The sequence below is a fragment of the Schistocerca nitens genome, chromosome 5, assembly GCF_023898315.1.
Source record: "Schistocerca nitens isolate TAMUIC-IGC-003100 chromosome 5, iqSchNite1.1, whole genome shotgun sequence".
Taxonomy (NCBI): Eukaryota; Metazoa; Arthropoda; class Insecta; order Orthoptera; family Acrididae; genus Schistocerca; species Schistocerca nitens.
In genome coordinates, this window is record NC_064618.1 from 862249954 (window position 1) to 862273748 (window position 23795).

General features: G+C 42.8%; 1 protein-coding gene across 1 annotated transcript in view; it reads right to left on the minus strand.

Moving 5' to 3' along the window:
- Positions 1-23795, minus strand: part of LOC126260767 (LIM homeobox transcription factor 1-beta) — a gene marked incomplete at its 5' end in the record, with an annotated part of 258963 nt that overhangs the window by 159712 nt on the left and 75456 nt on the right. The window lies entirely within an intron of this gene.

A 23795-nucleotide genomic window follows, 5' to 3' on the forward strand; every position in this document is an offset into this window, starting at 1 on the left:
CTATAGCAAGCAGAAATCTATAGATACCACTATTTGAGTGCTGGCCTCTTTTTTGACCAGAACTGACGTGGAATATTCCTAAACGTTGATCACGTGCCTGAAGATGGCGTAGTAAATCGCCGAAACCGGTTATCAAATAAATAAGTTTGGAAATTAGACGACTGAAAGGTGTTTGATTCGACATCGTGTAGCGTACAGCCGCGTCTAGCAGCCATAACTCAAAAGATGGACATACAGAGATTTCGAGGTAAGATGATCCAGCAAGGTATGTAGGTAATGTTCTCTGGAGTTCTAAAAGTAGGCAAAACTGGCAAAAGTGAAGCTGCGAAACTAAAGTTTTTCCGGCCCAAACGCACTTAATAGGTAGTTCTAATGGCTCTGAGCACTGTGGGACTTAACATCTGAGTTCATCAGTCCCCTAGAACTTAGTACTACTTAAACCTAACTAACCTAAGGACATCACACACATCCATACCCGAGGCGGGATTCGAACCTGCCACCGTAGCGGTCGCACGTTCAGACTGAAGCGCCTAGAAACGCTCGTTCACACTGACCGGCTAATAGGTAGTATTTCAAGAGTGAGTTCAAGAACTTGTTGAAAACACCCTGTTCATACCACTCACCACACCACTTACTATTGTTTAGGAAATAAGAAAAATCTTCATAAAGACGCAACTGTATTGATTGTGGTGTAGAACGGTGTCCATTATTCGGAAAAATAGATTTTCAGCAGCTTTCCAGTAACTGCAAAAAACTTAGCAACCAACAAACTACAATTGAGCTTAATATTCATTCGCAACCAATAAACTACAGTTGGCTGGTTTGTTTGGAAAAAGTGACTAAACAGCGAGGTCATTGGTCCAATCGGATTAGGGAAGAATGGGTAACGAAGTCGACCGCGCCCTTTCAAGGGAACCACCCCGGAATCCGGCTGAAGCGATTTAGGGAAATCATGGAAAACTTAAATTAGGATGGCCGGATGCGGCTTTCAGCCGTCGTCGTCCCGAATGCGAGTCCAGTGTGCTAACCACTGCACCGCCTCACTCGGTCAACTACGGTGGAAGACGATCTTGGAAGATTCATTCGTGATCACCGAATGTGGACACGTCACATCGGAAAAAAGACCTATTCGTTGTACAGATTGTACCTTCCCCCTCTAGAGCGAGAGCCACAGAGTCATCAAGTGAACGTATTCAATAAATATGCTCCCAGTTTCTCCTTCTTTTTTCTTCGTTATACCCACTTAAAGAACGAGTTTAAACTTGTTTAATTGGTCTGAGAGTTTCGTTTTATTCTTCTATTCCCAAAACCTCTTCATGAATATGCCTTGTTGCTTTTTACGTTCCTGTGTCCACTGCAATTAGGATTCCTAAGACTTTACGTTCTGTATTGCTATCTTCTATGGTATTCATTCCTCGTAAGACATGTTTAAGGGGAGACGGAAGGCAAGTTCGCTTCAAAAATTCTATGTTTAGATTTTAGCATATTTGAAATGCCGGGTCTCTCCCGCGTGAAACAGTTTTTGTTTTATATAAATACGACAATTTTTTCGTGAGATGTGATGGTTTTCCTGACGCACTGTGCAATTGGCATTTAAATTCCATGCCTTCCTTTTTGTACCATGCAGAGATAATGTACAGCATTGAATTAAATAAAATGAAATTAAACCCATATTTAGAGACCTTTGTAAAGATACCTTGTTCAAGAAATGTCTTCATGGGAAAACCAAAAATTTAAATGAATGTCTGAATTCTGTCATTTGGAACAGGTTACCGAAAGCTGTATTTGTTCAGCTTGCAACCCTCAAATTTGGTGTTTATGATGCTATTTTATGCTTCAATGATGGTGTCATTAGAAAACTGGATAATTTGGAATTATTGGGCATAAAATCTAGTGGAAATACTGGAAAATCCTTGGTGCAAATAGATAAAGAGAGAATCCGCAAAGCAGTTATTGCTAATTTAAAATGCTCAAAAGAAGCCAGTTAGAAAAGAAGAGGGACCAAGAGAAGAAAAGAAGATCAGTAAGATTCAGAGGATGCTCTTTATGGTGCAGGAAAATATTAACAGTAAGTAATTCTCATCAATAACTATACTAGAACTGCAATATTAAACTTTGACTGGATTTTTCTCAAAACTATATTTCTTTTACTTTCAGGTACCATTATTTAATAAGCTAATGGGGTTAGAGACGTGATATTTGGTCAATTTATACTGCAGATGGTAATAAATTATTGCAAGTAAATTGATAACCACCAATCAATCAGAAACTATTTTATAATAATTAATGTAAAAAAAGTTAAATTTTACTAGTGAAAGAATATAATTTTTTATTCAAAACCATAGTAGGTATTATGTTCATTTCACTTGTAAATTTAAGCACATGTGTTATATATTTGCGGTAAGAATTTTATTGTTTTATCACTTATAGTTCTTTTGAAAAGTGTACCTATTCAAAGGGTAAAAATAACATTGGCAGAATAGGGATAAAAATTGCCTTCCATCTCTCTTTAACTTCCACTAACCAACTAATTTTTACTATTACTGAATTTATTACATTAAGTAACCTTTTCGTTAGTTTGATCCTGTCTATTTTATAGATGTGACCATAGAATTTCAAGCGTCTTCTACGTATTGAATCAGTGAACTTATCTAGTATTGTGTATAGGTCCGTAGTTTTACTTGTAATCCATATGCCATTTATATAGCATATATTAAAAGTAAGAGAACAGAAAAGCTGAATCAGTTAGCTACTGCCAATGAACAGTACTGTGAAATACGTACTCTGAAATATCAATTTTTTCGACGTAAATTAAATATTACGATTAAATGAGAGTTTCATTACTAAATTCAGTATGTGGCGAGATAATTTCTGAAAAAATGTCCCGTCACAGGTGAAACACCAGTGTTTCGTCATTCTGACATGCGCTAAACTACAGATCTACCTCACAGATGGCAACATTTTGTAGAATTATGACTGATTCACACAGTAACTCTTTGTAAGTTCACGAAACTCCTCTGTGCGTCTCAATTCGAATTCCTCAAGCACACATCGGGTTAAGGACAAACTAATTCTGCTCGTTCATGTGATCCACAAGGGATCATGCGTCTGTAGCTCTGTCGTAAACTTGTCAGTCACAGTTTTTCGCCATTACCTGGGTTGCTTGCAGCGTACCCGAAGAGGTATACGGCTGCGCTAAAATAAAAACTCAGCGGGTCGTTCTTAGCAGGCTCGCATCCAAGATTCGACTTTTTTTTGGGAGGGGGTTCGCAGTTTTTATGGGGGAGGGAGTTTACAATTTTTCACTGCATCTCTCTCGTTTCATATATGTATATATAATTTGCCTATGATTTTTAGCAATAATATCAATGGAACGTGGAAAATGTTTAATATAATCACAATACCTTGTTTACATCAGGGTTTAATACATTGATTTTGCTGTTTTTCGACTCACGCCTGGTTCTTAATGGGAAGACATCGTCAGAAGCGAATGCGGTATAGCTCAAGACAGTGTGATGTGCCCGTTGCAGTTCGCGTTACATTTGAGTGACCATGAAGTTGACAGATGCGTTTGTTTGAAGTTATTCGCATAAGGCGCAGTTATTGACAGATTGTGCGGCAAAGAATGTTACTGCACTGAAGGCGCCAGAAGCAGTCAGAAGACGGCATTCCTCGGCGGAAAAGGCTGCTTGCCACCGACAAAGCGACGAATACGGTCGCACGGCGGCTACCTTCGAGAAGTGTTGGAAGCTACGAAAATTTTTGGGGAAGAGTAAATGAATAGTTGGCGAGAAGAACCGAGAATGCGGTATAGATCCATTGTACTTTGTGTCGACGCGTCAGATTTGTATATTAGGTGTCGTTACACTAGCAAACAGGAGTTTTACAGGTGGGTGTATCAATGAGGTACAAAAAATCGCAAGAGATTTCCGACCTCTAATGACTGTGAGGAACTCCGGTTACTACAGTGACGAAGCAGCGGAGTAACACGGAGGAGGCCTTACGGATGATAAGCGTTGAGTACAGAGGTTGAGAGCTTACCCTAATCACAAATGAATGTAATGTTTGTAAACAGATGAAGAAGCCAGATAGCATTTTGCTGCAAGATCGGTGCTCTGTCTCTGCAGTCAGCCACAATCTTCAGGTCATTTAAGTTCACAGAAATGTATCTGTAGATACCAGATTGAAATTTATCTGTGTAATAATTTTAAAAAAATTCACCTGTGACAGAGATCATTTACGAATCTCTTTCTAACCGGCTTCTTAATCTTGTTCGATCATTAGTAAAGTGTATCAATGGAAGAGACGGAGAAGGTTCAAAGAAGGGCGGTGCGTTTCTCTCACGGATTTATTTAGGCAGCGTAGAAGCGTCTCAAAAGTGCGCAACAAATTGCTGTAGGAGCGGTAACGACAAAGGCGCTGCGCTTTGCAGGAACTTTACTCTCAAGATACCTAGAGCTCAGGTTCCAAAACGACTCGAGAAACAATTAACTTCCCCAACATAAATTTTTTCCAAGTACCATTCACAAACAGGAGAGGTAAGAGGCGAAAAATTTCATGTACACGTATATACTTTCCGACACACAGCAACAGTGAAGTACGCAGTAAGAATATACAGTATCTAACAAAAAGTATCAGGACATCCCTATATAATACGGAATTGACCACTAGATGTTACGATAAGCGGACCCGCCAGTAGAAACGGAGGCGGGGAGAGTTGTGTTCTCAGTAGAGAACCAGTAATAGCAGAATGCTGCGAACAGGAAAGCTCAGTGACTTGGAATGTGCGCTAGTCATTGGAAGTCATCCGAGTGGCAAACCTGTCATGGATATTTCAACCCATCCAAAGCTGCCAAAGTCGATTGTTGTGATTGTGGAGTGGAAACGTGAAGCAACAACCACACCTAAACCACAAGACCACGCAGATGTGCAGGCGGCCACCTGTTTGGAACCATTTGGTAGCGTTTCACTAGTCGCTTTGAGTTACCAAATGTTCTTTCCCTCACGCTCACTGTTGCCGCCTACTCGTAGGATGATTCCCATGACTTGCACACCGAACCAGCCTATGTTCCAGGCCAAGAGTAGTTCCTACTGGTTAAAGATTTCTGCTGAGGCACGCCTCAGAAGCGTTGTCTACGGCGACCAGTGGAGTGTGGGAAGATGGTCACATGAGCATCTGAAAGATTTGGGCTCAGCGACAGTTCCAGAAGGGTCGCTTTCTCTGAACCTCAACCTCCAATATGACAACACGCAATCTTCCCTCAGGCTCCTAGTATTCTTTCACTGTAACTTATCTGTGATGGCTCCTCCAAGCGGATGGTGGCACTCTTACCTTCCCATACATAGGATTATACCATGATTCTCCTGTTATTATTTGAAGTTACCCCTATTGGATGCCCACTCTGTCATCCTCCCCAACAACTGTACAAAACTGTCGGTCAAGTGGTATCACCCGCCTTACGATCCACAAATAACGTTATTTTTGTGGCTGTATGCATGCTGTCCTCGGTCTGAAGCGCAGCTGGCTTACATGCAGCTTGGCTGTGGTTCATTTCAGTCTCCGGGTGTTGTGACACTAGCTGACCCTGTGCATTCTCCTTTCTTTAATTTCCTTGGATTGTCTTAAGTTAAAGTATTAATTTATAACTATGTTCTTGAGTCATCTTTTTTTTCTGAATAATTCTTAATGAATGTTTCTTTGTGATTTTGATTTTATAATTTGTGTTTATTCTTATACAGTTTAAATATAATTAGATATTCTCTTTGTATTGGTTACTTTTCCTTTAGTTTAATTTTTTTGGGTTTTTGGATTTGTTTTTAAATAACACAGTGAGAGTTTCAGTTTGCCTCTCTCCTTGTAATTCAACTTTTAAGTTTATTTCGATTTTAATTTTAATAATTATGATGTATTGCTCATGTGCTAGATTTAGTTTATTTTCTTATATGTTTCTTATGGGGAGATTGATCCTTACTTTACTTTTAATTTTAGTTTGAGGTTATCAACCTGAACAACTACAAGCTGATGTACAATTATTGTTCTATACTTTTAGTGCTAGTGTGCCTTCATTATTAGTTTCACTTACGGTCTACAGTTTTGACAATACTCTTTATTTCCTTATCTTATTGGATTTCGGTTCTTATTACTTTATGTATTATATTTTTATAAGTTTACCACTTATAGTTTAAATATCAATAATTTTAGTTCATCATTGACTCCCTAAGGCTCATCTGCAGAATAATTCTTGCTCATGTGTTATTGTAGTTAGATGTAGATGGCATTCTCTGTGTAATAAAGATTATGTTTTGTTTGGGTTTAAAGTTTAATTAATTTTGGTTATCTTTACATTTGTCAGAAGGTGTTCTCGTGAGATTTGCTAGTTTCTGTCAAGTTGTTTTGAAGTATTTAACTGAATCCTTATTCTTCTGTTGCTCAAGTAAGAATGGTTGTAGGTGGTTTAATTACTACAAATTAATGGGAATGTAGAGGTACACTTTTTAATGGTTGGTTGTGGTTTGTGTTCTTCTGCTTTGCTTTATTTACCATTTATCATTTATGAATATTTAGGTAGATGACAATAATTAACAAGGGTATTATTAACCTTACACTTGTCTGGCACTTTCATGATTTCTTTTAACATCATAAAATATAGCTCCTGCTGCAGCTTCGTTAAATTTTGTGGGCGAATATAAGTCCATTAATTAGAGTTATATCTCAATATCCATTTACATTTTTTATATTATTTTTTGTCTTTTTGAACTTTTTGTACATTATACAGGGTTCCCCAGGAGTAATGGTCAATGTTCAGGAATATGAAAGGAAGGATCTTTTAAAGCAAAAAATTCCAGTGAACAGGGGCTCTGAAATGCATATCTGAAGAGCTGTCATCTTCGATACTGCGAAGAAAGTCTTCTCTACTGAAAGCTGTTTGCATTCCATATTTTTGGAGTAGTGTGGACCAAAACAAGAAAAGTAGTCTAGTAAAATGGTCTTCAAAATGCATATGTTAAGAACTATGAACACTTATTCATTATAAGAGATGACTCCCAGAGCAAAGATGAACCAGTGCCTATAGCCCATAAGATTTGCACTTTAGAGCCCATGTTTACTGGATTTTTTTTCTTGTTTTTATCCATACTACCACCTTTCAAAACATGGAAAGCAAAAGGGTTGCAGCAGAAGAGATTTGTTCCACAGTATCAAAGAGGGAAAAATTTTCATAGCTCTTTAGGTATGCATTTTATGGGCTATGTTTACTTGATATGTTTTGCTTCGAATGCTCAATCCTGTTATATTCCCATTCCTCTTGGGACACCATGTATACATATTTTTATTCTCAACTTCGATCTTATTATAGAGGTGTGTATACTTGATCTCTTGGTTATTAATGTGAATATTATTATTTATTTTTATTTTTTACACTGATTCCATTTAAATAATCTTTATTAAAGGATGAATATTTTTGTTTAGTTTTGGTTAGTAATTTTATTGAAAATGTTGTTTTATATGATCAATGATATGAAGTTTTTCATCTTAGGCTTTGTATCTACTTTCTATCTGTTTATTAAGTTCTTTCTTTGTTTCAATCAGAAACATAAAACTTCATTTTAGGTATTTATTAGTTAATATTGGATTGTAGAGTTTTTTTCAGTGAGAAATTTTTAATTTAAATGGTTTTAAAGTGGTCATAAGTTTAATTGTAGATCGAATCTTTGTTAATTTTATATATTTTGGTATGTATATTTGTTTTCAGTTATTGATTATAGAGAAAATATAAATCATTTTATTATTATTATTGTTTTAATGTTTATTTCTTCTATAGCTTTTTAAATATAAGTCCAAATTTAATAACAGTTTTAATAGATTGAGTTGGTTTGAAACTAATTTCTTACTGTTTGGTTATATATTATCAAAATGTAATGTCTTATCAAATGGTATTGGCTATGTTGTTATTTTACTTTCTATTGGTTGTATTTTAAAAGCAGATCTTGAAAATTCTATTTATTATTATGATTTTATCTGCAATTCTTTTGAAATTTAGCTTTTCAAAGATGTTAATAGCTTTGGCAGCTGCAACTAATCAGCTATGCATTATGCTTACTACTTGAGCCCCCATCTTAATCTGTTACTCGCTCCTGTGAACAGGAACACATTATGCAGATTTTGGTGCCTCTCGCTTGCATCTAGAAAAGGTAATGATTTTACTTTTTTATATTTCTAGTTTTCACTGAGTTTAACAAACGCGATGTTGGCCTGATATATTCCACGATGCTCTTTGGCTACACTGACTAAAGGATTCTTCTAAGAAATACCAAATGAAGGTATTTGCTCTTTCGATAACTGATCTGTTTATACATGTTTATAGGTTATACAAGTCTGAACAATGCGATCGCGATTCTTAATTAGATGTATTTGTTCTCTGTTTTCTATGTAGATAACCTGAAGATACCTAAATCGTTGAAAAATAAAAAAAAAAAAACTAAAATTGCACCCAAGACTGTTTTTAACCAATACTGTTAAGCACTGGTTTGCTGTATGCCACATATGGATTGGAAGAATTTCTGTATTAATTTGTGTTAGACCAGTAGAAGGCCTCGCCTTCCATCAAAAAATGGTTCAAATGGCTCTGAGCACTATGGGACTTAACATCTGTGGTCCTCAGTCCCCTAGAACTTAGAACTACTTAAACCTAACTATCCTAAGGACATCACACACATCCATGCCCGAGGCAGGATTCGAACCTGCGACCGTAGCAGTCGCGCGGTTCCGGACTGAGCGCCTAGAACTGCTAGACCACCCCAGCCGGCTGATATTTATAATTGTAATAGGTTTTTGTTATTAATTGGTTGTATAACTACATTCAAGCTGATTTTAAATTTGACTTGAAAAACGTTATTGCTCTTTTTACTTTAAGTAGCTTCAACTATTAATAAGAATTTTGACAATAGGTTATACAAAATTTGCTATTTTCCATTTATTGGCTCAGGTTCTGTATAAGGCATTATTATATATATACGGGGCGAGTCACCTAACGCTACCGCTGGATATATTTCGTAAACCGCATAAAATACTGACGAACCGTTTCCACAGACCGAACGTAAGGAGAGGGGCTAGTGTAATTGTTTAATACAAACCATACAAAAATGCACGGAAGTATGTTTTTTAACACAAACCTACGTTTTTTTAAATGGAACCCCGTTAGTTTTGTTAGCACATCTGAACATATAAACAAATACGTAATCAGTGCCGTTTGTTGCATTGTAAAATGTTAATTACATCCGGAGATATTGTAACCTAAAGTTGACGCTTGAAACCTCCGACGTTCAGTTGCGTGTTGTAACAAACACGGGCCACGGTCGGCGAGCAGCATCTGCAGGGACATGATCACGATGACGACCGTGTTGACGAGTGTGGCTGTAGTGCATTGTTGTGGTTTGATCTAGCTGTCGCAGTGAGCGCTTGCTGCTATTGTTATTCTGCATTCGTCTCCGCACGCAGACCAACTGTAGTACACCGTGTTACCATACGTCTGTGATAGTGTAGTGTTGTAGGAACTGTGACCATGGTGTATTCGAACTCTGAAAAGGTGGAGATGATACTCATCTATGGCGAGTGTCGATGAAATGCAGCTGAAGCCTGCAGGGTGTATGCAGAACGGTACCCGGACAGAGAGCATCCAACGTGCCGCACATTGCAAAACATCTACCGCCAACTGTATGCAACAGGTATGGTCGTAGCACACAAACGGGTCCGTAACAGGCGCGTCACAGGAGAAGCGGGTGCAGTTCGTGTGTTAGCTGCTGTTGCCATGAACCGACACATGAGTACACGGGACATTGCGAGAGCCGGTGGACTGAGTCAAAGTAGTGCCATGCGCATACTGCATCGTCACCGCTTTCACCCGTTACATGTGTCGCTACATCAGCAATTACATGGTGATGACTTTAATCATCGAGTGCAATTCTGTCAATGGGCATTAACAGAGAATGCGTTGAAGTTCTACCTGTTTACCGATGAAGCGGGTTTCACAAACCACGGGGCAGTGAATCTACGGAACATGCATTACTGGTCCGTGGACAATCCTCGCTGGCTCAGACAGGTAGAGCGACAGCAACCGTGGACTGTAAATTTATGGTGCGGAATCATTGGCGACCACCTCATTGGTCCTCACTTCATTGCAGGGGCCCAAACAGCTGCAACATACATCGCGTTTCTACAGAATGATCTGCCAACGTTGCTCGAAAATGTCCCACTGGAAACGCGTCGACGTATGTGGTATCAGCATGATGGTGCATCTGCACATTCCGCAATTAACACTAGGCTGACCCTTGACAGGATGTTCGACGGGCGTTTCATAGGACGTGGAGGACGCATAAATTGGCCAGCCCGTTCTCCTGATCTTACACCTCTGGACTTTTTTCTGTGGGGTACGTTAAAGAAGAATGTGTACCGTGATGTGCCTACAACCCCAGAGGATATGAAACAACGTATTGTGGCAGCCTGCGGCGACATTACACCAGATGTACTGCGGCGTGTACGACATTCATTACGCCAGAGATTGCAATTGTGTGCAGCAAATGATGGCCACCACATTGAACATCTATTGGCCTGACATGTCGGGACACACTCTATTCCACTCCGTAATTGAAAACGGAAACCACGTGTGTACGTGTACCTCACCCCTCATGGTAATGTACATGTGCGTCAGTGAAAAAGACCAATAAAAAGGTGTTAGCTTGTGGACGTAATGTGCTGTTCCAGTCTATTCTGTACCTAAGGTCCATCACCGTTCCTTTTGGATCCCTACGTAATTCGGTGCTCTCCGATACACACGATCGAACAGCGGAGGAGTGGTACTCAAGCGTCAACTTTAGGTTACAATATCTCCGGATGTAATTAACATTTTACAATGCAACAAACGGCACTGATTACGTATTTGTTTATATGTTCAGATGTACTAACACACCTAACGGGGTTCCATTTAAAAAACGTACGTTTGTGTTAAAAAACATACTTCCGTGCATTTTTGTATGGTTTGTATTAAACAATTACACTAGCCCCTCTCCTCACGTTCGGTCTGTGGAATCGGTTCGTCAGTATTTGACTCACCTTATATATATATATATATATATATATATATATATATATATATATATATATATATATATATATATATATACTCCTGGAAATTGAAATAAGAACACCGTGAATTCATTGTCCCAGGAAGGGGAAACTTTATTGACACAGTCCTGGGGTCAGATACATCACATGATCACACTGACAGAACCACACGCACATAGACACAGGCAACAGAGCATTCACAATGTCGGCACTAGTACAGTGTATATCCACCTTTCGCAGCAATGCAGGCTGCTATTCTCCCATGGAGACGATCGTAGAGATGCTGGATGTAGTCCTGTGGAACGGCTTGCCATGCCATTTCCACCTGGCGCCTCAGTTGGACCAGCGTTCGTGCTGGACGTGCAGACCGCGTGAGATGACGCTTCATCCAGTCCCAAACATGCTCAATGGGGGACAGATCCGGAGATCTTGCTGGCCACGGTAGTTGACTTACACCTTCTAGAGCACGTTGGGTGGCACGGGATACATGCGGATGTGCATTGTCCTGTTGGAACAGCAAGTTCCCTTGCCGGTCTAGGAATGGTAGAACGATGGGTTCGATGACGGTTTGGATGTACCGTGCAGTATTCAGTGTCCCCTCGACGATCACCAGTGGTGTACGGCCAGTGTAGGAGATCGCTCCCCACACCATGATGCCGGGTGTTGGCCCTGTGTGCCTCGGTCGTATGCAGTCCTGATTGTGGCGCTCACCTGCACGGCGCCAAACACGCATACGACCATCATTGGCACCAAGGCAGAAGCGACTCTCATCGCTGAAGACGACACGTCTCCATTCGTCCCTCCATTCACGCCTGTCGCGACACCACTGGAGGCGGGCTGCACGATGTTGGGGCGTGAGCGGAAGACGGCCTAACGGTGTGCGGGACCGTAGCCCAGCTTCATGGAGACGGTTGCGAATGGTCCTCGCCGATACCCCAGGAGCAACAGTGTCCCTAATTTGCTGGGAAATGGCGGTGCGGTCCCCTACGGCACTGCGTAGGATCCTACAGTCTTGGCGTGCATCCGTGCGTCGCTGCGGTCCGGTCCAAGGTCGACGGGCACGTGCACCTTCCACCGACCACTGGCAACAACATCGATGTACTGTGGAGACCTCACGCCCCACGTGTTGAGCAATTCGGCGGTACGTCCACCCGGCCTCCCGCATGCCCACTATACGCCCTCGCTCAAAGTCCGTCAACTGCACATACGGTTCACGTCCACGCTGTCGCGGCATGCTACCAGTGTTAAAGACTGCGATGGAGCTCCGTATGCCAAGGCAAACTGGCTGACACTGACGGCGGCGGTGCACGCACAAATGCTGCGCAGCTAGCGCCATTCGACGGCCAACACCGCGGTTCCTGGTGTGTCCGCTGTGCCGTGCGTGTGATCATTGCTTGTACAGCCCTCTCGCAGTGTCCGGAGCAAGTATGGTGGGTCTGACACACCGGTGTCAATGTGTTCTTTTTTCCATTTCCAGGAATATATATATATATATATATATATATATATATATATATATACGGTTTTTGTTGGCAAAAAATCTAAAACCTATAGGAATTTATCGTGAGCTGTGCGAAGTGTACGCTAACAAAGTAATGAGTGAATGTTCCGTCCGGAAATGGCGCTTTCGGTTTAAAAATGGCCGAACCAACGTTCATGATGAAGAGAAGAGTGGACGCCCGAGCATTGCGACTGACGATCTTGTCGCTAAAGTTGATGAAATGATTCGTGATAACCGTTGCTTCACAATAATCGAGCTTTCACTTTCTTTTCCACAAGTTACACGGACTTTGCTGTTTGAAATTGTCACTCAAAAGCTACGCCACCACAAATTCTGCGCACGATGGGTTCCCAAACTGCTTACAGAGCACCATAAAGAACAACGAATGGGGGGGGGGGGGGGGGCAGTGTTGACATTCCTGGAGGCCTACCACAAACACTGGATCAAATCGTAACCGTTGACAAGACCTGAATGGAACACGTCAACTGCGAGACAAAATTACAGTCCATGGAGTGGGAGCACACAAGGTACCCCCAAAAAACAAGAAAATAATTGCAAACCTTGTCAGCAAGGAAGCTGATGGCGACAGTGTTTTGGGATACGCAAGGTGTGCTTCTTATTCATTCTCTCGAACGTGGAGCAACCATAAATTCTGCCCGGTACTGTCAAACTTTTCACAGCCTTAGAAGAGAAGTTGAAAACAAACGTCGAGGAAAGCTGACGCACCAAATTTTGTTTTGCACGTCAATGCCCGACCTCACACGACATTTTCCCTCATCCGCCCTACCGCCCCGATCTTGAACCCAGCGACTTCCCCTTGTTTCCCGAGATGAAGAACTGGCTTGAAACGCAGCGCTTTGATGACGACGCAGAATACCAGGCGGGCGTGACTCACTGGCTAATGTCTCAGGCGGCAGAATTTTACGACGAAGGTCTTTCAGAGCTTGTCCACCGCTGTGTGTTCAGGGCAGGACTTCCAACCTTAATGGTGCAGCAATGCACCCAGTCCGCCACGATCAGTTCTGGTGCAAATTAAGTGTGCGCTAGTGTCATCGGTGTGGACAATAACCTGCGGGTCGCTGCTAGGGAATTGTAATTAGTTTTTGATCGTTCGTGGAAGATTGTTCCTGTCAGCGATTGTTCCGAGCTTGTTGAATGTTGAAGGTACTGACCTCAAGGATGAATGTTGTCCGTCACAATGGTTTCATAGACCTTATTCCTGGGGTTCTTGTAATGAAATTTCTTAACGAACTGATAATTCTGAATTGTTTCTTATTCTTTTGTGCTTGTCCACACACTCAGCTGTGGCTGTGACCTTATGGAGGGTGCTGAAATGTTACAAAGAAGCGGTAGACAGCGCATGTTTGTATGAACGATGAACCGTGTGATGACGCACATGTTTGTCTTAGTTGTGTGCCTTTATTTTTGTGGGAGAACTTTTCAACGAAATGGAACTTCAGTATTCTGATGATCTAAGGACTGTTGCAGTGACACCGCAGAGCGTTTCCAGTTAACTTTCGGAGTACATTGTTCCGAGTTTTGATTTTAGTTGCTACAGTCCGGAGATGGATTTTGTATGTCTCATCCTCGGATATTACTTCTATGTTACCATGCACGTGCGCACCGGGTCATGGTAAACGAGCGACGACTATTGAGATGAGACCACACTGTCTCAATCGATCTTTTGGTCAGTCTATGGAAGAAAGATACCCTAAGAGATCCTTCTCGGGACCCTCACCTTCATAAGACTGAACCTTAAATACAAATGTATTATACACTGAAGAGCCAAAGAAAATGGTACACCTGCCTAATATCGTGTAAGGCCCCCGCCAGCACGCAGAAGTGCCGCAGCACGGCGTGCCATGGACTCGACAAATGTCTGAAATAGTGCTGGAGGAATCCGGCAGGGTTGTCCATAAATCCGTAAGAGTACGAGGGGGTGAACATCTTGAGAGGTGGCATGACCCCCCTCTCATATTTCTATCTTACGACTCTCCTCTCTATTTGCATGCGGTGGAGGGCTGCTATTCCTTCACACGCGGACTTCCCACGCAGCGTCTCTCGTCACCCGGGTGGTCCGGTGACAGGCGGGTTAAGCCGACGTGTGTGAGGCAGTCGAGTGAATGCTTTGCAGACGCCGACATTGTCAAGAGACACGCCCGCTGGGGTGTGAAGTAGCGGCTGGGCTAGAGGTTCCGTTACTTCGGAGAAACTTAGCGAAAACACTTTCTGGCGGGCTACCAGCGAGGCGTGGGAATGACTTGTGTACCCTGGCAGTTGTGGCGGGAAAATTCCCGCACTTTCTGCAAAATAGTAACGGTGATTGGTTTGCTCAGGGCATAGCGCCGTGACGTAGCAAAATGAGCACAGAAATTGGCGCCAAGAATCTCCATTGGTGGAATGGTAGTGCTCCGGCAATGGAGTGGAATTTCCGCCGTTTTTCGAGTTGCTGATTGGAACGTTTAACCTCGGCCACTGTCGTGGGGGCGGAAATGTTCTGTATTCGGCCTGTACGGGTGCTCTTGTGGGTAGTCGGCAGTCGCCTTTCGGTCGAGGACGTCGAAGCAACCAGCCCTCGCCTGCGGTACGCCCGATCGTGTTCTGGGAGATAAGAAGACCGTTTGGTAATGTACGTCCGCAGCACCGGCAGATAGGGATTTTCCTATGTGACAATCAGAGCTCAGCAGAGCGCGCCTGTTCATCCTTTTCTAACTTTGTTCTGTTTCGAGTAGCAGCAATTACTGTTGGGTTAGCTGTGTGTCTCTCTTGAGATTTGAGTGGAAAGGAATTGGCTCCACATACCACTTCGTCTTAAACCTCACGATCTAAGTTAGGGACAACTTCACCTTTATAGTGTTTGTATGAATCTCCAATTTTAGCCAATTTGATGTTTTATAAATATTTCCTGTATTTCTTTTACTATTCTGTGTTTAATCTTAATAAATCATATTGTTATTTTGGACAGAACTTTCATTCTGTTAATCGATAGAGCAACCCTATCATTCCTCACTATGCTAATGAAACCTTGGTTTATTTAACTTATGTATCAAATTAAATTATTGCAGGTGCCAAACTCTCTTCTACTCCACTAGCAGGGTTGATTAGAGTCAGTTCGCGTATTTCTTTTATCCTTGTGCAACAGCAAAAGTCGGAGTTAGAATAGGGGGGGCTTAGAGCATGATTTACGTATGTGGATTCTAATAGAATTTAGTGATAAACACACTGCTAGCCCCGGCACCTCGCGTAATATGGCGACCCTTAGCCTCGGATCTTTCCTGAGAATCACTGATTAACAAACAGTATTCTTAGTACGAACATTCAAATTTTTTTTCTCTAATTTTTTTATTGATTAATACCCAAGTTTTTGCTCTGGTAGTTCCGCGTTTAGTTTTAAGTAGCGGCGCATGATTACAGTTTTTGTTTTCAGTGTATATTTTTTTTGTTCATTGTTTTTTTTGTGTTTCGTTGATGTGGTGTCCGTACCACATCGCACTTTGTCGGATTTGTGTGCGGTTTCTGGACCACATCAAATTGTGTTTGTGATTACAGCGTTGCAACAGCGTTGTTAAAATTTTGTGTCTATGTCGAAAAGTATATGGAGTAGGTTAATTTTATTGTGCATTTTAGATAAATTTGTTTTTCATGAATGATAACGAGAAGTAAGGCACGATTATTATCGAGCGAAGCTAAAACAAAAGAGGATAGCATAATGGATAAGGGGCAGTTTACTGACGGGAATAGGTTCAGAGATGAGATGGGCACATTTTTAGCAGGACAGGACGCCAGGGTCATTGATGAGGAAGGTGATTTGGACGCGATCTCAGAGCAGCGTTGCGGCCGTGATTATGATAGTGAAGTAGAGGATGAAACAGAGACAGGCACACAGGTCGAGACGGTAGCAGAAGTTTATAGTCAAACGAACGAGTGCAGACAGAGGCCAGCTCGGTCAGGTCAGAGCTCTAGCGCCCAAGTGTCCAGAGTTACATCGCCCATGTTTGAAGAGGATCAAAAAGAGGACGAAAACCCAATACTTAGCTTCCTACGATCAATGAAAGAAGAAGCTGACGAACAGCGTAAGAGGGAGAAGAAATAAGAGGAGAAACAACGTAAGAAGGAGAAGGAAGAAGCTGACGAACAGCGTAAGAGGGAGAAGGAAGAAGAGGAGAAACAACGTAAGAAGGAGAAGGAAGAAGCTGACGAACAGCGTAAGAGGGAGAAGGAAGAAGAGGAGAAACAACGTAAGAAGGAGAAGGAAGAAGCTGAAGAACAGCGTAAGAGGGAGAAGGAAGAAGAGGAGAAACAACGTAAGCAGGAGAAGGAAGAAGCTGATGAACAGCGTAAGAAGGACACTGAGGCAATAATTTCGCATATAGGGAAAATTCGTGGGGAATTACTAACAATAAAGAAAGAATGTGGAGAAGCCAAACAAATGTCATTGGTAGCACAAAAAGTAGCAGGCCTAGCCAAAACGGCAGCAACAGGGGCAATGAAAATCGCAAAAGTAACTTCTCAACTCGCAGGTCGCTTGCGACGTACAACACAATCCCACTCAAAATCCCTAGCATTCTTAAAGACTCAAGGTAGTATTGTGGTTACGAACATCACGAAACGAATGAAAGAAGTAGAGAGTCGGATAGCAACACTAGAGCGAAACGGGCACACGAGCACTGCGCGTTCGGATACCAGTGATGGAGTACACAGAATTGTATCTCCGAGGAAAAGCCCGCCGTGCTCTAGCCCAGTGACAGAGTGCGGAACTAACAATGCACACACAGAAACAGAGAGTAATAGCTCCAATAATTGCAGCCCACTTAGAAGAGCGAATGCTGAATGCCACTTCCACTGTGATACAGACGTAGCACATCACAGTTATCAGCAAGATAGATCAGGACACTCAGCAGACGTGCAAGTATCGGAAACGAGTGACAACACCAGTGCGAGGATCGGACAGAATTTTGATCACAATCACTTCCTGTCGATACTAAAATTCCAGAAATTCAAAGATAATGGAGGGTCGATGCATCCGAAGAGCTGGGTGATGCAATTTACAAATTCATTACCGTCGTCATGGCCAACCCAGGCCAAATTAGAATTCATGTGTGGACACATCGAAGGCCAAGCTGCGGAAAAGATGCGGGGCGTGGCAGCGACGTGTCGGACTTATCAGGAATTTGTTGGTGCATTCCTGCGGACCTACTGGTCAAAGGAAACGCAAGACAGGATTAAAGAGGAAATAATATTTTGTCCTGAACTGGAAGTGTCCGGGCATAGAAGCGCAACCAAATTTTTTGATGATTTACTCAAGAAGAATCAGTTTTTAGATAGTCCATATAGCAACGGAGAAATCATTAAATTTTGCTTTTCCAAATTGCCAGTTAGGTATCAACAGACACTTGTCGGGAAGTGTGGATCTGACATAGATGCATTCAAGAGTCTACTGCGCGAACTCGAAGTAGTCTTCGATAAACAAGACGCAAAGGACAGGAAGAAGGCGCAAAATAACAAATACCACGGGCCAGCAAGGGAAGACGACAACAGATCGCATAATCGCACTGGTCAGTTAGGAAACCAGGGTTACGGAAATCAAGGTTACGCTATTCAAGGTTATGGAAACCAGAGACACGGAAATCAAAACGTCAGGGAACAGGGTCAATCTAGACAAGCAATCTGGGACAGGAGGAATGACGAACGGCAAAGCGACCGTAATTGGAGAGAGCGAAATCAAGGACAACAGGAGAACCGGGAGATAGAAATTAGACCTCCAAATCCTAATGCACGTCAGAGGAGGGGGAGTCTAAGAAGGGATTGACGCTAGTCCATAGGACTCCACCACTTCTCTCACACAAAGAAGTTCGTGGAATAATAGTAGTTTAAGTGGTGTACATATTAGAATAGGCAAAGATATGAACCTTCTTCGGGGAACAATAATCGTTGCATTAATAGATTAAGATTGCTAAAGTATTAACGCTGCGTTGTCTTGCATAAGAATTTACTGCTGCTATCCTCTTTTTTGTCTATGTTCGGGATCTCCTCTGTCGTTGCGATAAGAGGGACTACCTTTCCATGAGCAATGTTTTTGTCCTTTCCTATCTGGTGTCCATGTTAAGGGATAAAGATGAGTGACGAGATGTCGCACAAACGGGCGCATACAAGAACGTGCTCTTAGCAGCGTTCTGAGAAGTCGTGATACGCTCCATAGCGGCCACAACCAGTTCGTGAAACGTTCATACCAATGCTTGCTGGCACGCGTCAGTGCACTGCAAGATTGTGGTATATTGCGTGATTTCGAGGATGAATATGGGCAGTATAGTTTTTTTGCAGAGCTGCGCCAGCATCGTTGTCTTGCAAGTCGGGGTGATCCTGTGAGCGTTTGACTCCAATGGTGCCCTAGACGAGAGAAATGCGAGCATAAAGCCTACCATGCCAATGTGCTGGTTGGGGATTTAGCGTGCTGCTCGTGACTGTCACAGATGAATAAACAGGGACTTATAATTGGATATTCGTGACATACTGTGTAGCTGGCGTGTGTTGGGCGACTGAATCCTCAACAGGAACCAGTCCTGGTTTGGTCATATTGCATTGCTTCTGGAAAGGTGTGCTTTGATCGCGAAAACCGCATCACATAGAGAAGGAAGTTGCAACTATAAATTTATTGTCGTGTATAGCCATGGCTAACCCAGTCTCTGGAGTTTCAGTGAGGCGTAATGAAAACTCGGAGGTCATGTCGTACGGCGCGCACATCACTGTCGGCAATAGCGGCGAGCGGCGAGACATCTCAACGTAACAGGAATTATGTAAAAAAAAAAAAAAAAAAAAAAGGTACGATATACTAGGATAAATTTAAACTGTAGGATTTAACAATAACTAGATTAATATTGTGGGGTTTTCTACCACAAGTGTTGTGTTTGGCGCGCGCCGGTTGAGATGCTATTTTTCAGGTCACCAAACCACAGACCCGAGATGGAGGGACGACCGGCGAGCGAAGTTGCATGTTCTTTATAGCACAGTAAAACTTAGTCCTGCATAACAACATAATTGAATTAAAAGACATAGAATGTAGATCGTTGGCAAATGGTAGTTAATTCTTGAGCATGTCTACTGTCGATCTATGTAAGTAATAGTAATATTGGTGCGGGCCCGCACATTTAGTTGTTCATCCATTACATAGCATCAGTTATCACCAACCATGTACAATACTGAGATCGGTCTCTACACGTATATCAAAATAAATTATTTCCATGTCTAGATTAGAGGTTATAATGATTGCCATAGATTAATAACTATAAAAGTAAAATAAGAGTGTCTGAAATAACAGACCATCAATGTGTCATTATGTAAATTTATTATAACATAGAAGGTCATGGGAAAAAGTTAGGCATAAGATTTTTGTAAGAATTGTGCAGATGACGGGGATCGTGGTAATGCGGAGGCCGGCCGGAGCGGGAACAAGAGGTCTGCGGCTACCTGCAAGAAAAGAGCGTCAGCGCGCTACCTGACGTGAAGGGTGCGAGAGCATCCGGTCCTACAGGCTGTCAGTCACGGGGCCGTGTACCTGAGGGATTACGCGGGATCCTCGCCGGGCCACAAGCGAAAGTGAGGCTGGCCGTTGACACTGACACGCGACCCACACGCGACAGCCTGCTAGCTCTCCAGACGCGGCAGCCGTTTGGAGGGATTCCCTGCGGCAGACCACGTTGTCGTGAGTACACGAAGAAGATCACATATCGTGTCAGAACCTGCGCCTCATGTGCCTCAGGACAGAAAGGGACGCTATATACTCACCTGTTTGGGTTTTTACAACTCACTAGCATTGGCTGATCTGCATACACAAAGCAGTATCGTGCCACACTAACAAATGTATGGTCTCATTACTTACTTCTCCTCTCTATTAGAGAGCAGTTTTAACAATAGTCGCTCCTAGTTCGATCCTGTATGGATGACCTCACACACTTGTGGAGTCACTCCACGTGCCATCATCCCTCGTCGAACTGCAATATTGGGAAACGTAAAGTTCTGTCCAGCGAGAGAAGAGACCTAGACTAGTGATGTATCCCAACAAGTAGATCTCAGAGACAATTAATCGACGTGAGGAGAGCCTATCACTGTGTCTTCCTACCGTACTACCGTGATCATATGCGTGGGTCTTGGTGCAATCTCAACAGAGTACTGCAGAAGCTCCAGCACACCCTATTGCCGTTGCAACAACGTAGCAACAACACCTGACGTTTAGCCTTATGTGATGTCAGTACTGTAGAATTTGTGAAGTGCTACGGATATTTCAAACAATGTGATTTAGTGCCTCATTCTCAGCACAGTCGTGAACTTTGTGCAATGTGCACGCACAATTTGATGCCCCATGAACCTTTTTTTTTTCTTTCTTAAATTTCTTTCTCTAGTGTTGGTTTTGTAATGTATGTTATACCTTGTATGTGTTTGTGTTTTACACTGTAATTCTTATTACAAATTACTGTATTGTTCTCCACACCATGTTTTTTTTGTATTTTGTATTTATTGTTGTGTGTATGCGAACAGTGTGCCTGAAGTCCCCATAAACTGAAGCAGATACCACCACTGTCATTGTGAATGGACCATCAGTTCAGGGAACATTTTGTAAAGGTTATTCTTGCTGCAGGGAGACAGAATGAATCGGAGGTTGTAATTAGATTCTGAAAGCTCACAAAGAGATTGTTAACTTAAATAGTATCATGTGTGAGTGAGTTCAGGTTAGTTTAATGATTAAAATTGTTGTAACATCTTGGGCATTTAATTGCGGAGCACTCCAACTCTGATTGTAAAGAATAAACTGCTCCATATTTGGCTCAGATGCCCGGGCCATATTTAGAGCGTGAATGTCTGCGTGAATCGGTGTTTGGAAGGGGCTCCCTGGGTATGGATGTGTGATGTGAGTGTTAGTGTTCCATATTAAGAAGGTGAAGTTGGCTACATCATAAATAATCCTCCCTCTATGAGCTGCATTTTTCAGTTGCAGTGATTTTCTTTATAGAGTGCGGCATGTGGAGCCAGTTGCGAGATTGTTCTTGGGCGATTGACTCACTACCTTGCTCCTAAGTGAGCCAACCGCTCACCAATTACAATCTAAAATGGCGTAGGGGCTATGAGAGGTGGCATGAGCCCCCTCTCATATTTCTATCTTACGACTCTCCTCTCTATTTGCATGCGGTGGAGGGCTGCTATTCCTTCACACGCGGACTTCCCACGCAGCGTCTCTCGTCACCCGGGTGGTCCGGTGACAGGCGGGTTAAGCCGACGTGTGTGAGGCAGTCGAGTGAATGCTTTGCAGACGCCGACATTGTCAAGAGATACGCCCGCTGGGGTGTGAAGTAGCGGCTGGGCTAGAGGTTCCGTTACTTTGGAGAAACTTAGCGACAACACTTTCTGGCGGGCTACCAGCGAGGCGTGGGAATGACTTGTGTACCCTGGCAGTTGTGGCGGGAAAATTCCCGCACTTTCTGCAAAATAGTAACGGTGATTGGTTTGCTCAGGGCATAGCACCGTGACGTAGCAAAATGAGCACAGAAATTGGCGCCAAGAATCTCCATTGGTGGAATGGTAGTGCTCCGGCAATGGAGTGGAATTTCCGCCGTTTTTCGAGTTGCTGATTGGAACGTTTAACCTCGGCCACTGTCGTGGGGGCGGAAATGTTCTGTATTCGGCCTGTACGGGTGCTCTTGTGGGTAGTCAGCAGTCGCCTTTCGGTCGAGGACGTCGAAGCAACCAGCCCTCGCCTGCGGTACGCCCGATCGTGTTCTGGGAGATAAGAAGACCGTTTGGTAATGTACGTCCGCAGCACCGGCAGATAGGGATTTTCCTATGTGACAATCAGAGCTCAGCAGAGCGCGCCTGTTCATCCTTTTCTAACTTTGTTCTGTTTCGAGTAGCAGCAATTACTGTTGGGTTAGCTGTGTGTCTCTCTTGAGATTTGAGTGGAAAGGAATTGGCTCCACATACCACTTCGTCTTAAACCTCACGATCTAAGTTAGGGACAACTTCACCTTTATAGTGTTTGTATGAATCTCCAATTTTAGCCAATTTGATGTTTTATAAATATTTCCTGTATTTCTTTTACTATTCTGTGTTTAATCTCAATAAATCATATTGTTATTTTGGACAGAACTTTCATTCTGTTAATCGATAGAGCAACCCTATCATTCCTCACGATGCTAATGAAACCTTGGTTTATTTAACTTATGTATCAAATTAAATTATTGCAGGTGCCAAACTCTCTTCTACTCCACTAGCAGGGTTGATTAGAGTCAGTTCGCGTATTTCTTTTATCCTTGTGCAACAGCAAAAGTCGGAGTTAGAATAGGGGGGGCTTAGAGCATGATTTACATATGTGGATTCTAATAGAATTTAGTGATAAACACACTGCTAGCCCCGGCACCTCGCAATCTTTCCTGCACAGCACATTGCGAGGCATCCCACATATGCCCAATAATGTTCATATCTGGGGAGTTTGGGGCCCAGACCAAGTGTTTAAACTCAGAAGAGTGTTCCTCGGATGCAGGTGGTCAGACAGGATACTTACATACGTGTCACCTGTCAGAGTCGTATCTAGACGTATCAGGGGTCCCATATCACTCCAACTGCACACGCCTCACTTCATTACAGAGCCTGCACCAGCTTGAACAGTCCTCTGCTGATACGCAGGGTACGTGGATTCATGAGGTTGTCTCCATATCCGTAGACGTCCATCCACTCGATACAATTTGGAACGAGATTCGTCCGACCAGACAACATGTTTCCACTTATCAACAGCCCAATGTCGGTCTTGACGGGCCCAGGCGAGGCGTAAAGCTTTGCGTCGTGCAGTTATCAAGGGTACACGAGTGGGCCTTGAGCTCAGAAAGCCCATATCGGTGATGTTTCGTCGAACGGTTCTCAAGCTGACAGTTATTGATGGCCCAGCATTAAAATCTGCATCAGTTTGCGGAAGGATTGCACTTGTGTCACGTTGAACGATTCTCTTTAGTCGTCGTTGGTCCTGTTCTTGCAGGATCTTTTACCGGCCGTAGCGATGTCGGAGATTTGATGCTTTACCGGATTGATGATATTCACGGTAGACTCGTGAAATGGTCGTACGGGAAAATCCCGACTTCATCGCTATCTCGGAGACACTGTGTCCCATCGCTCGTGCACCGACTGTAGCACCAC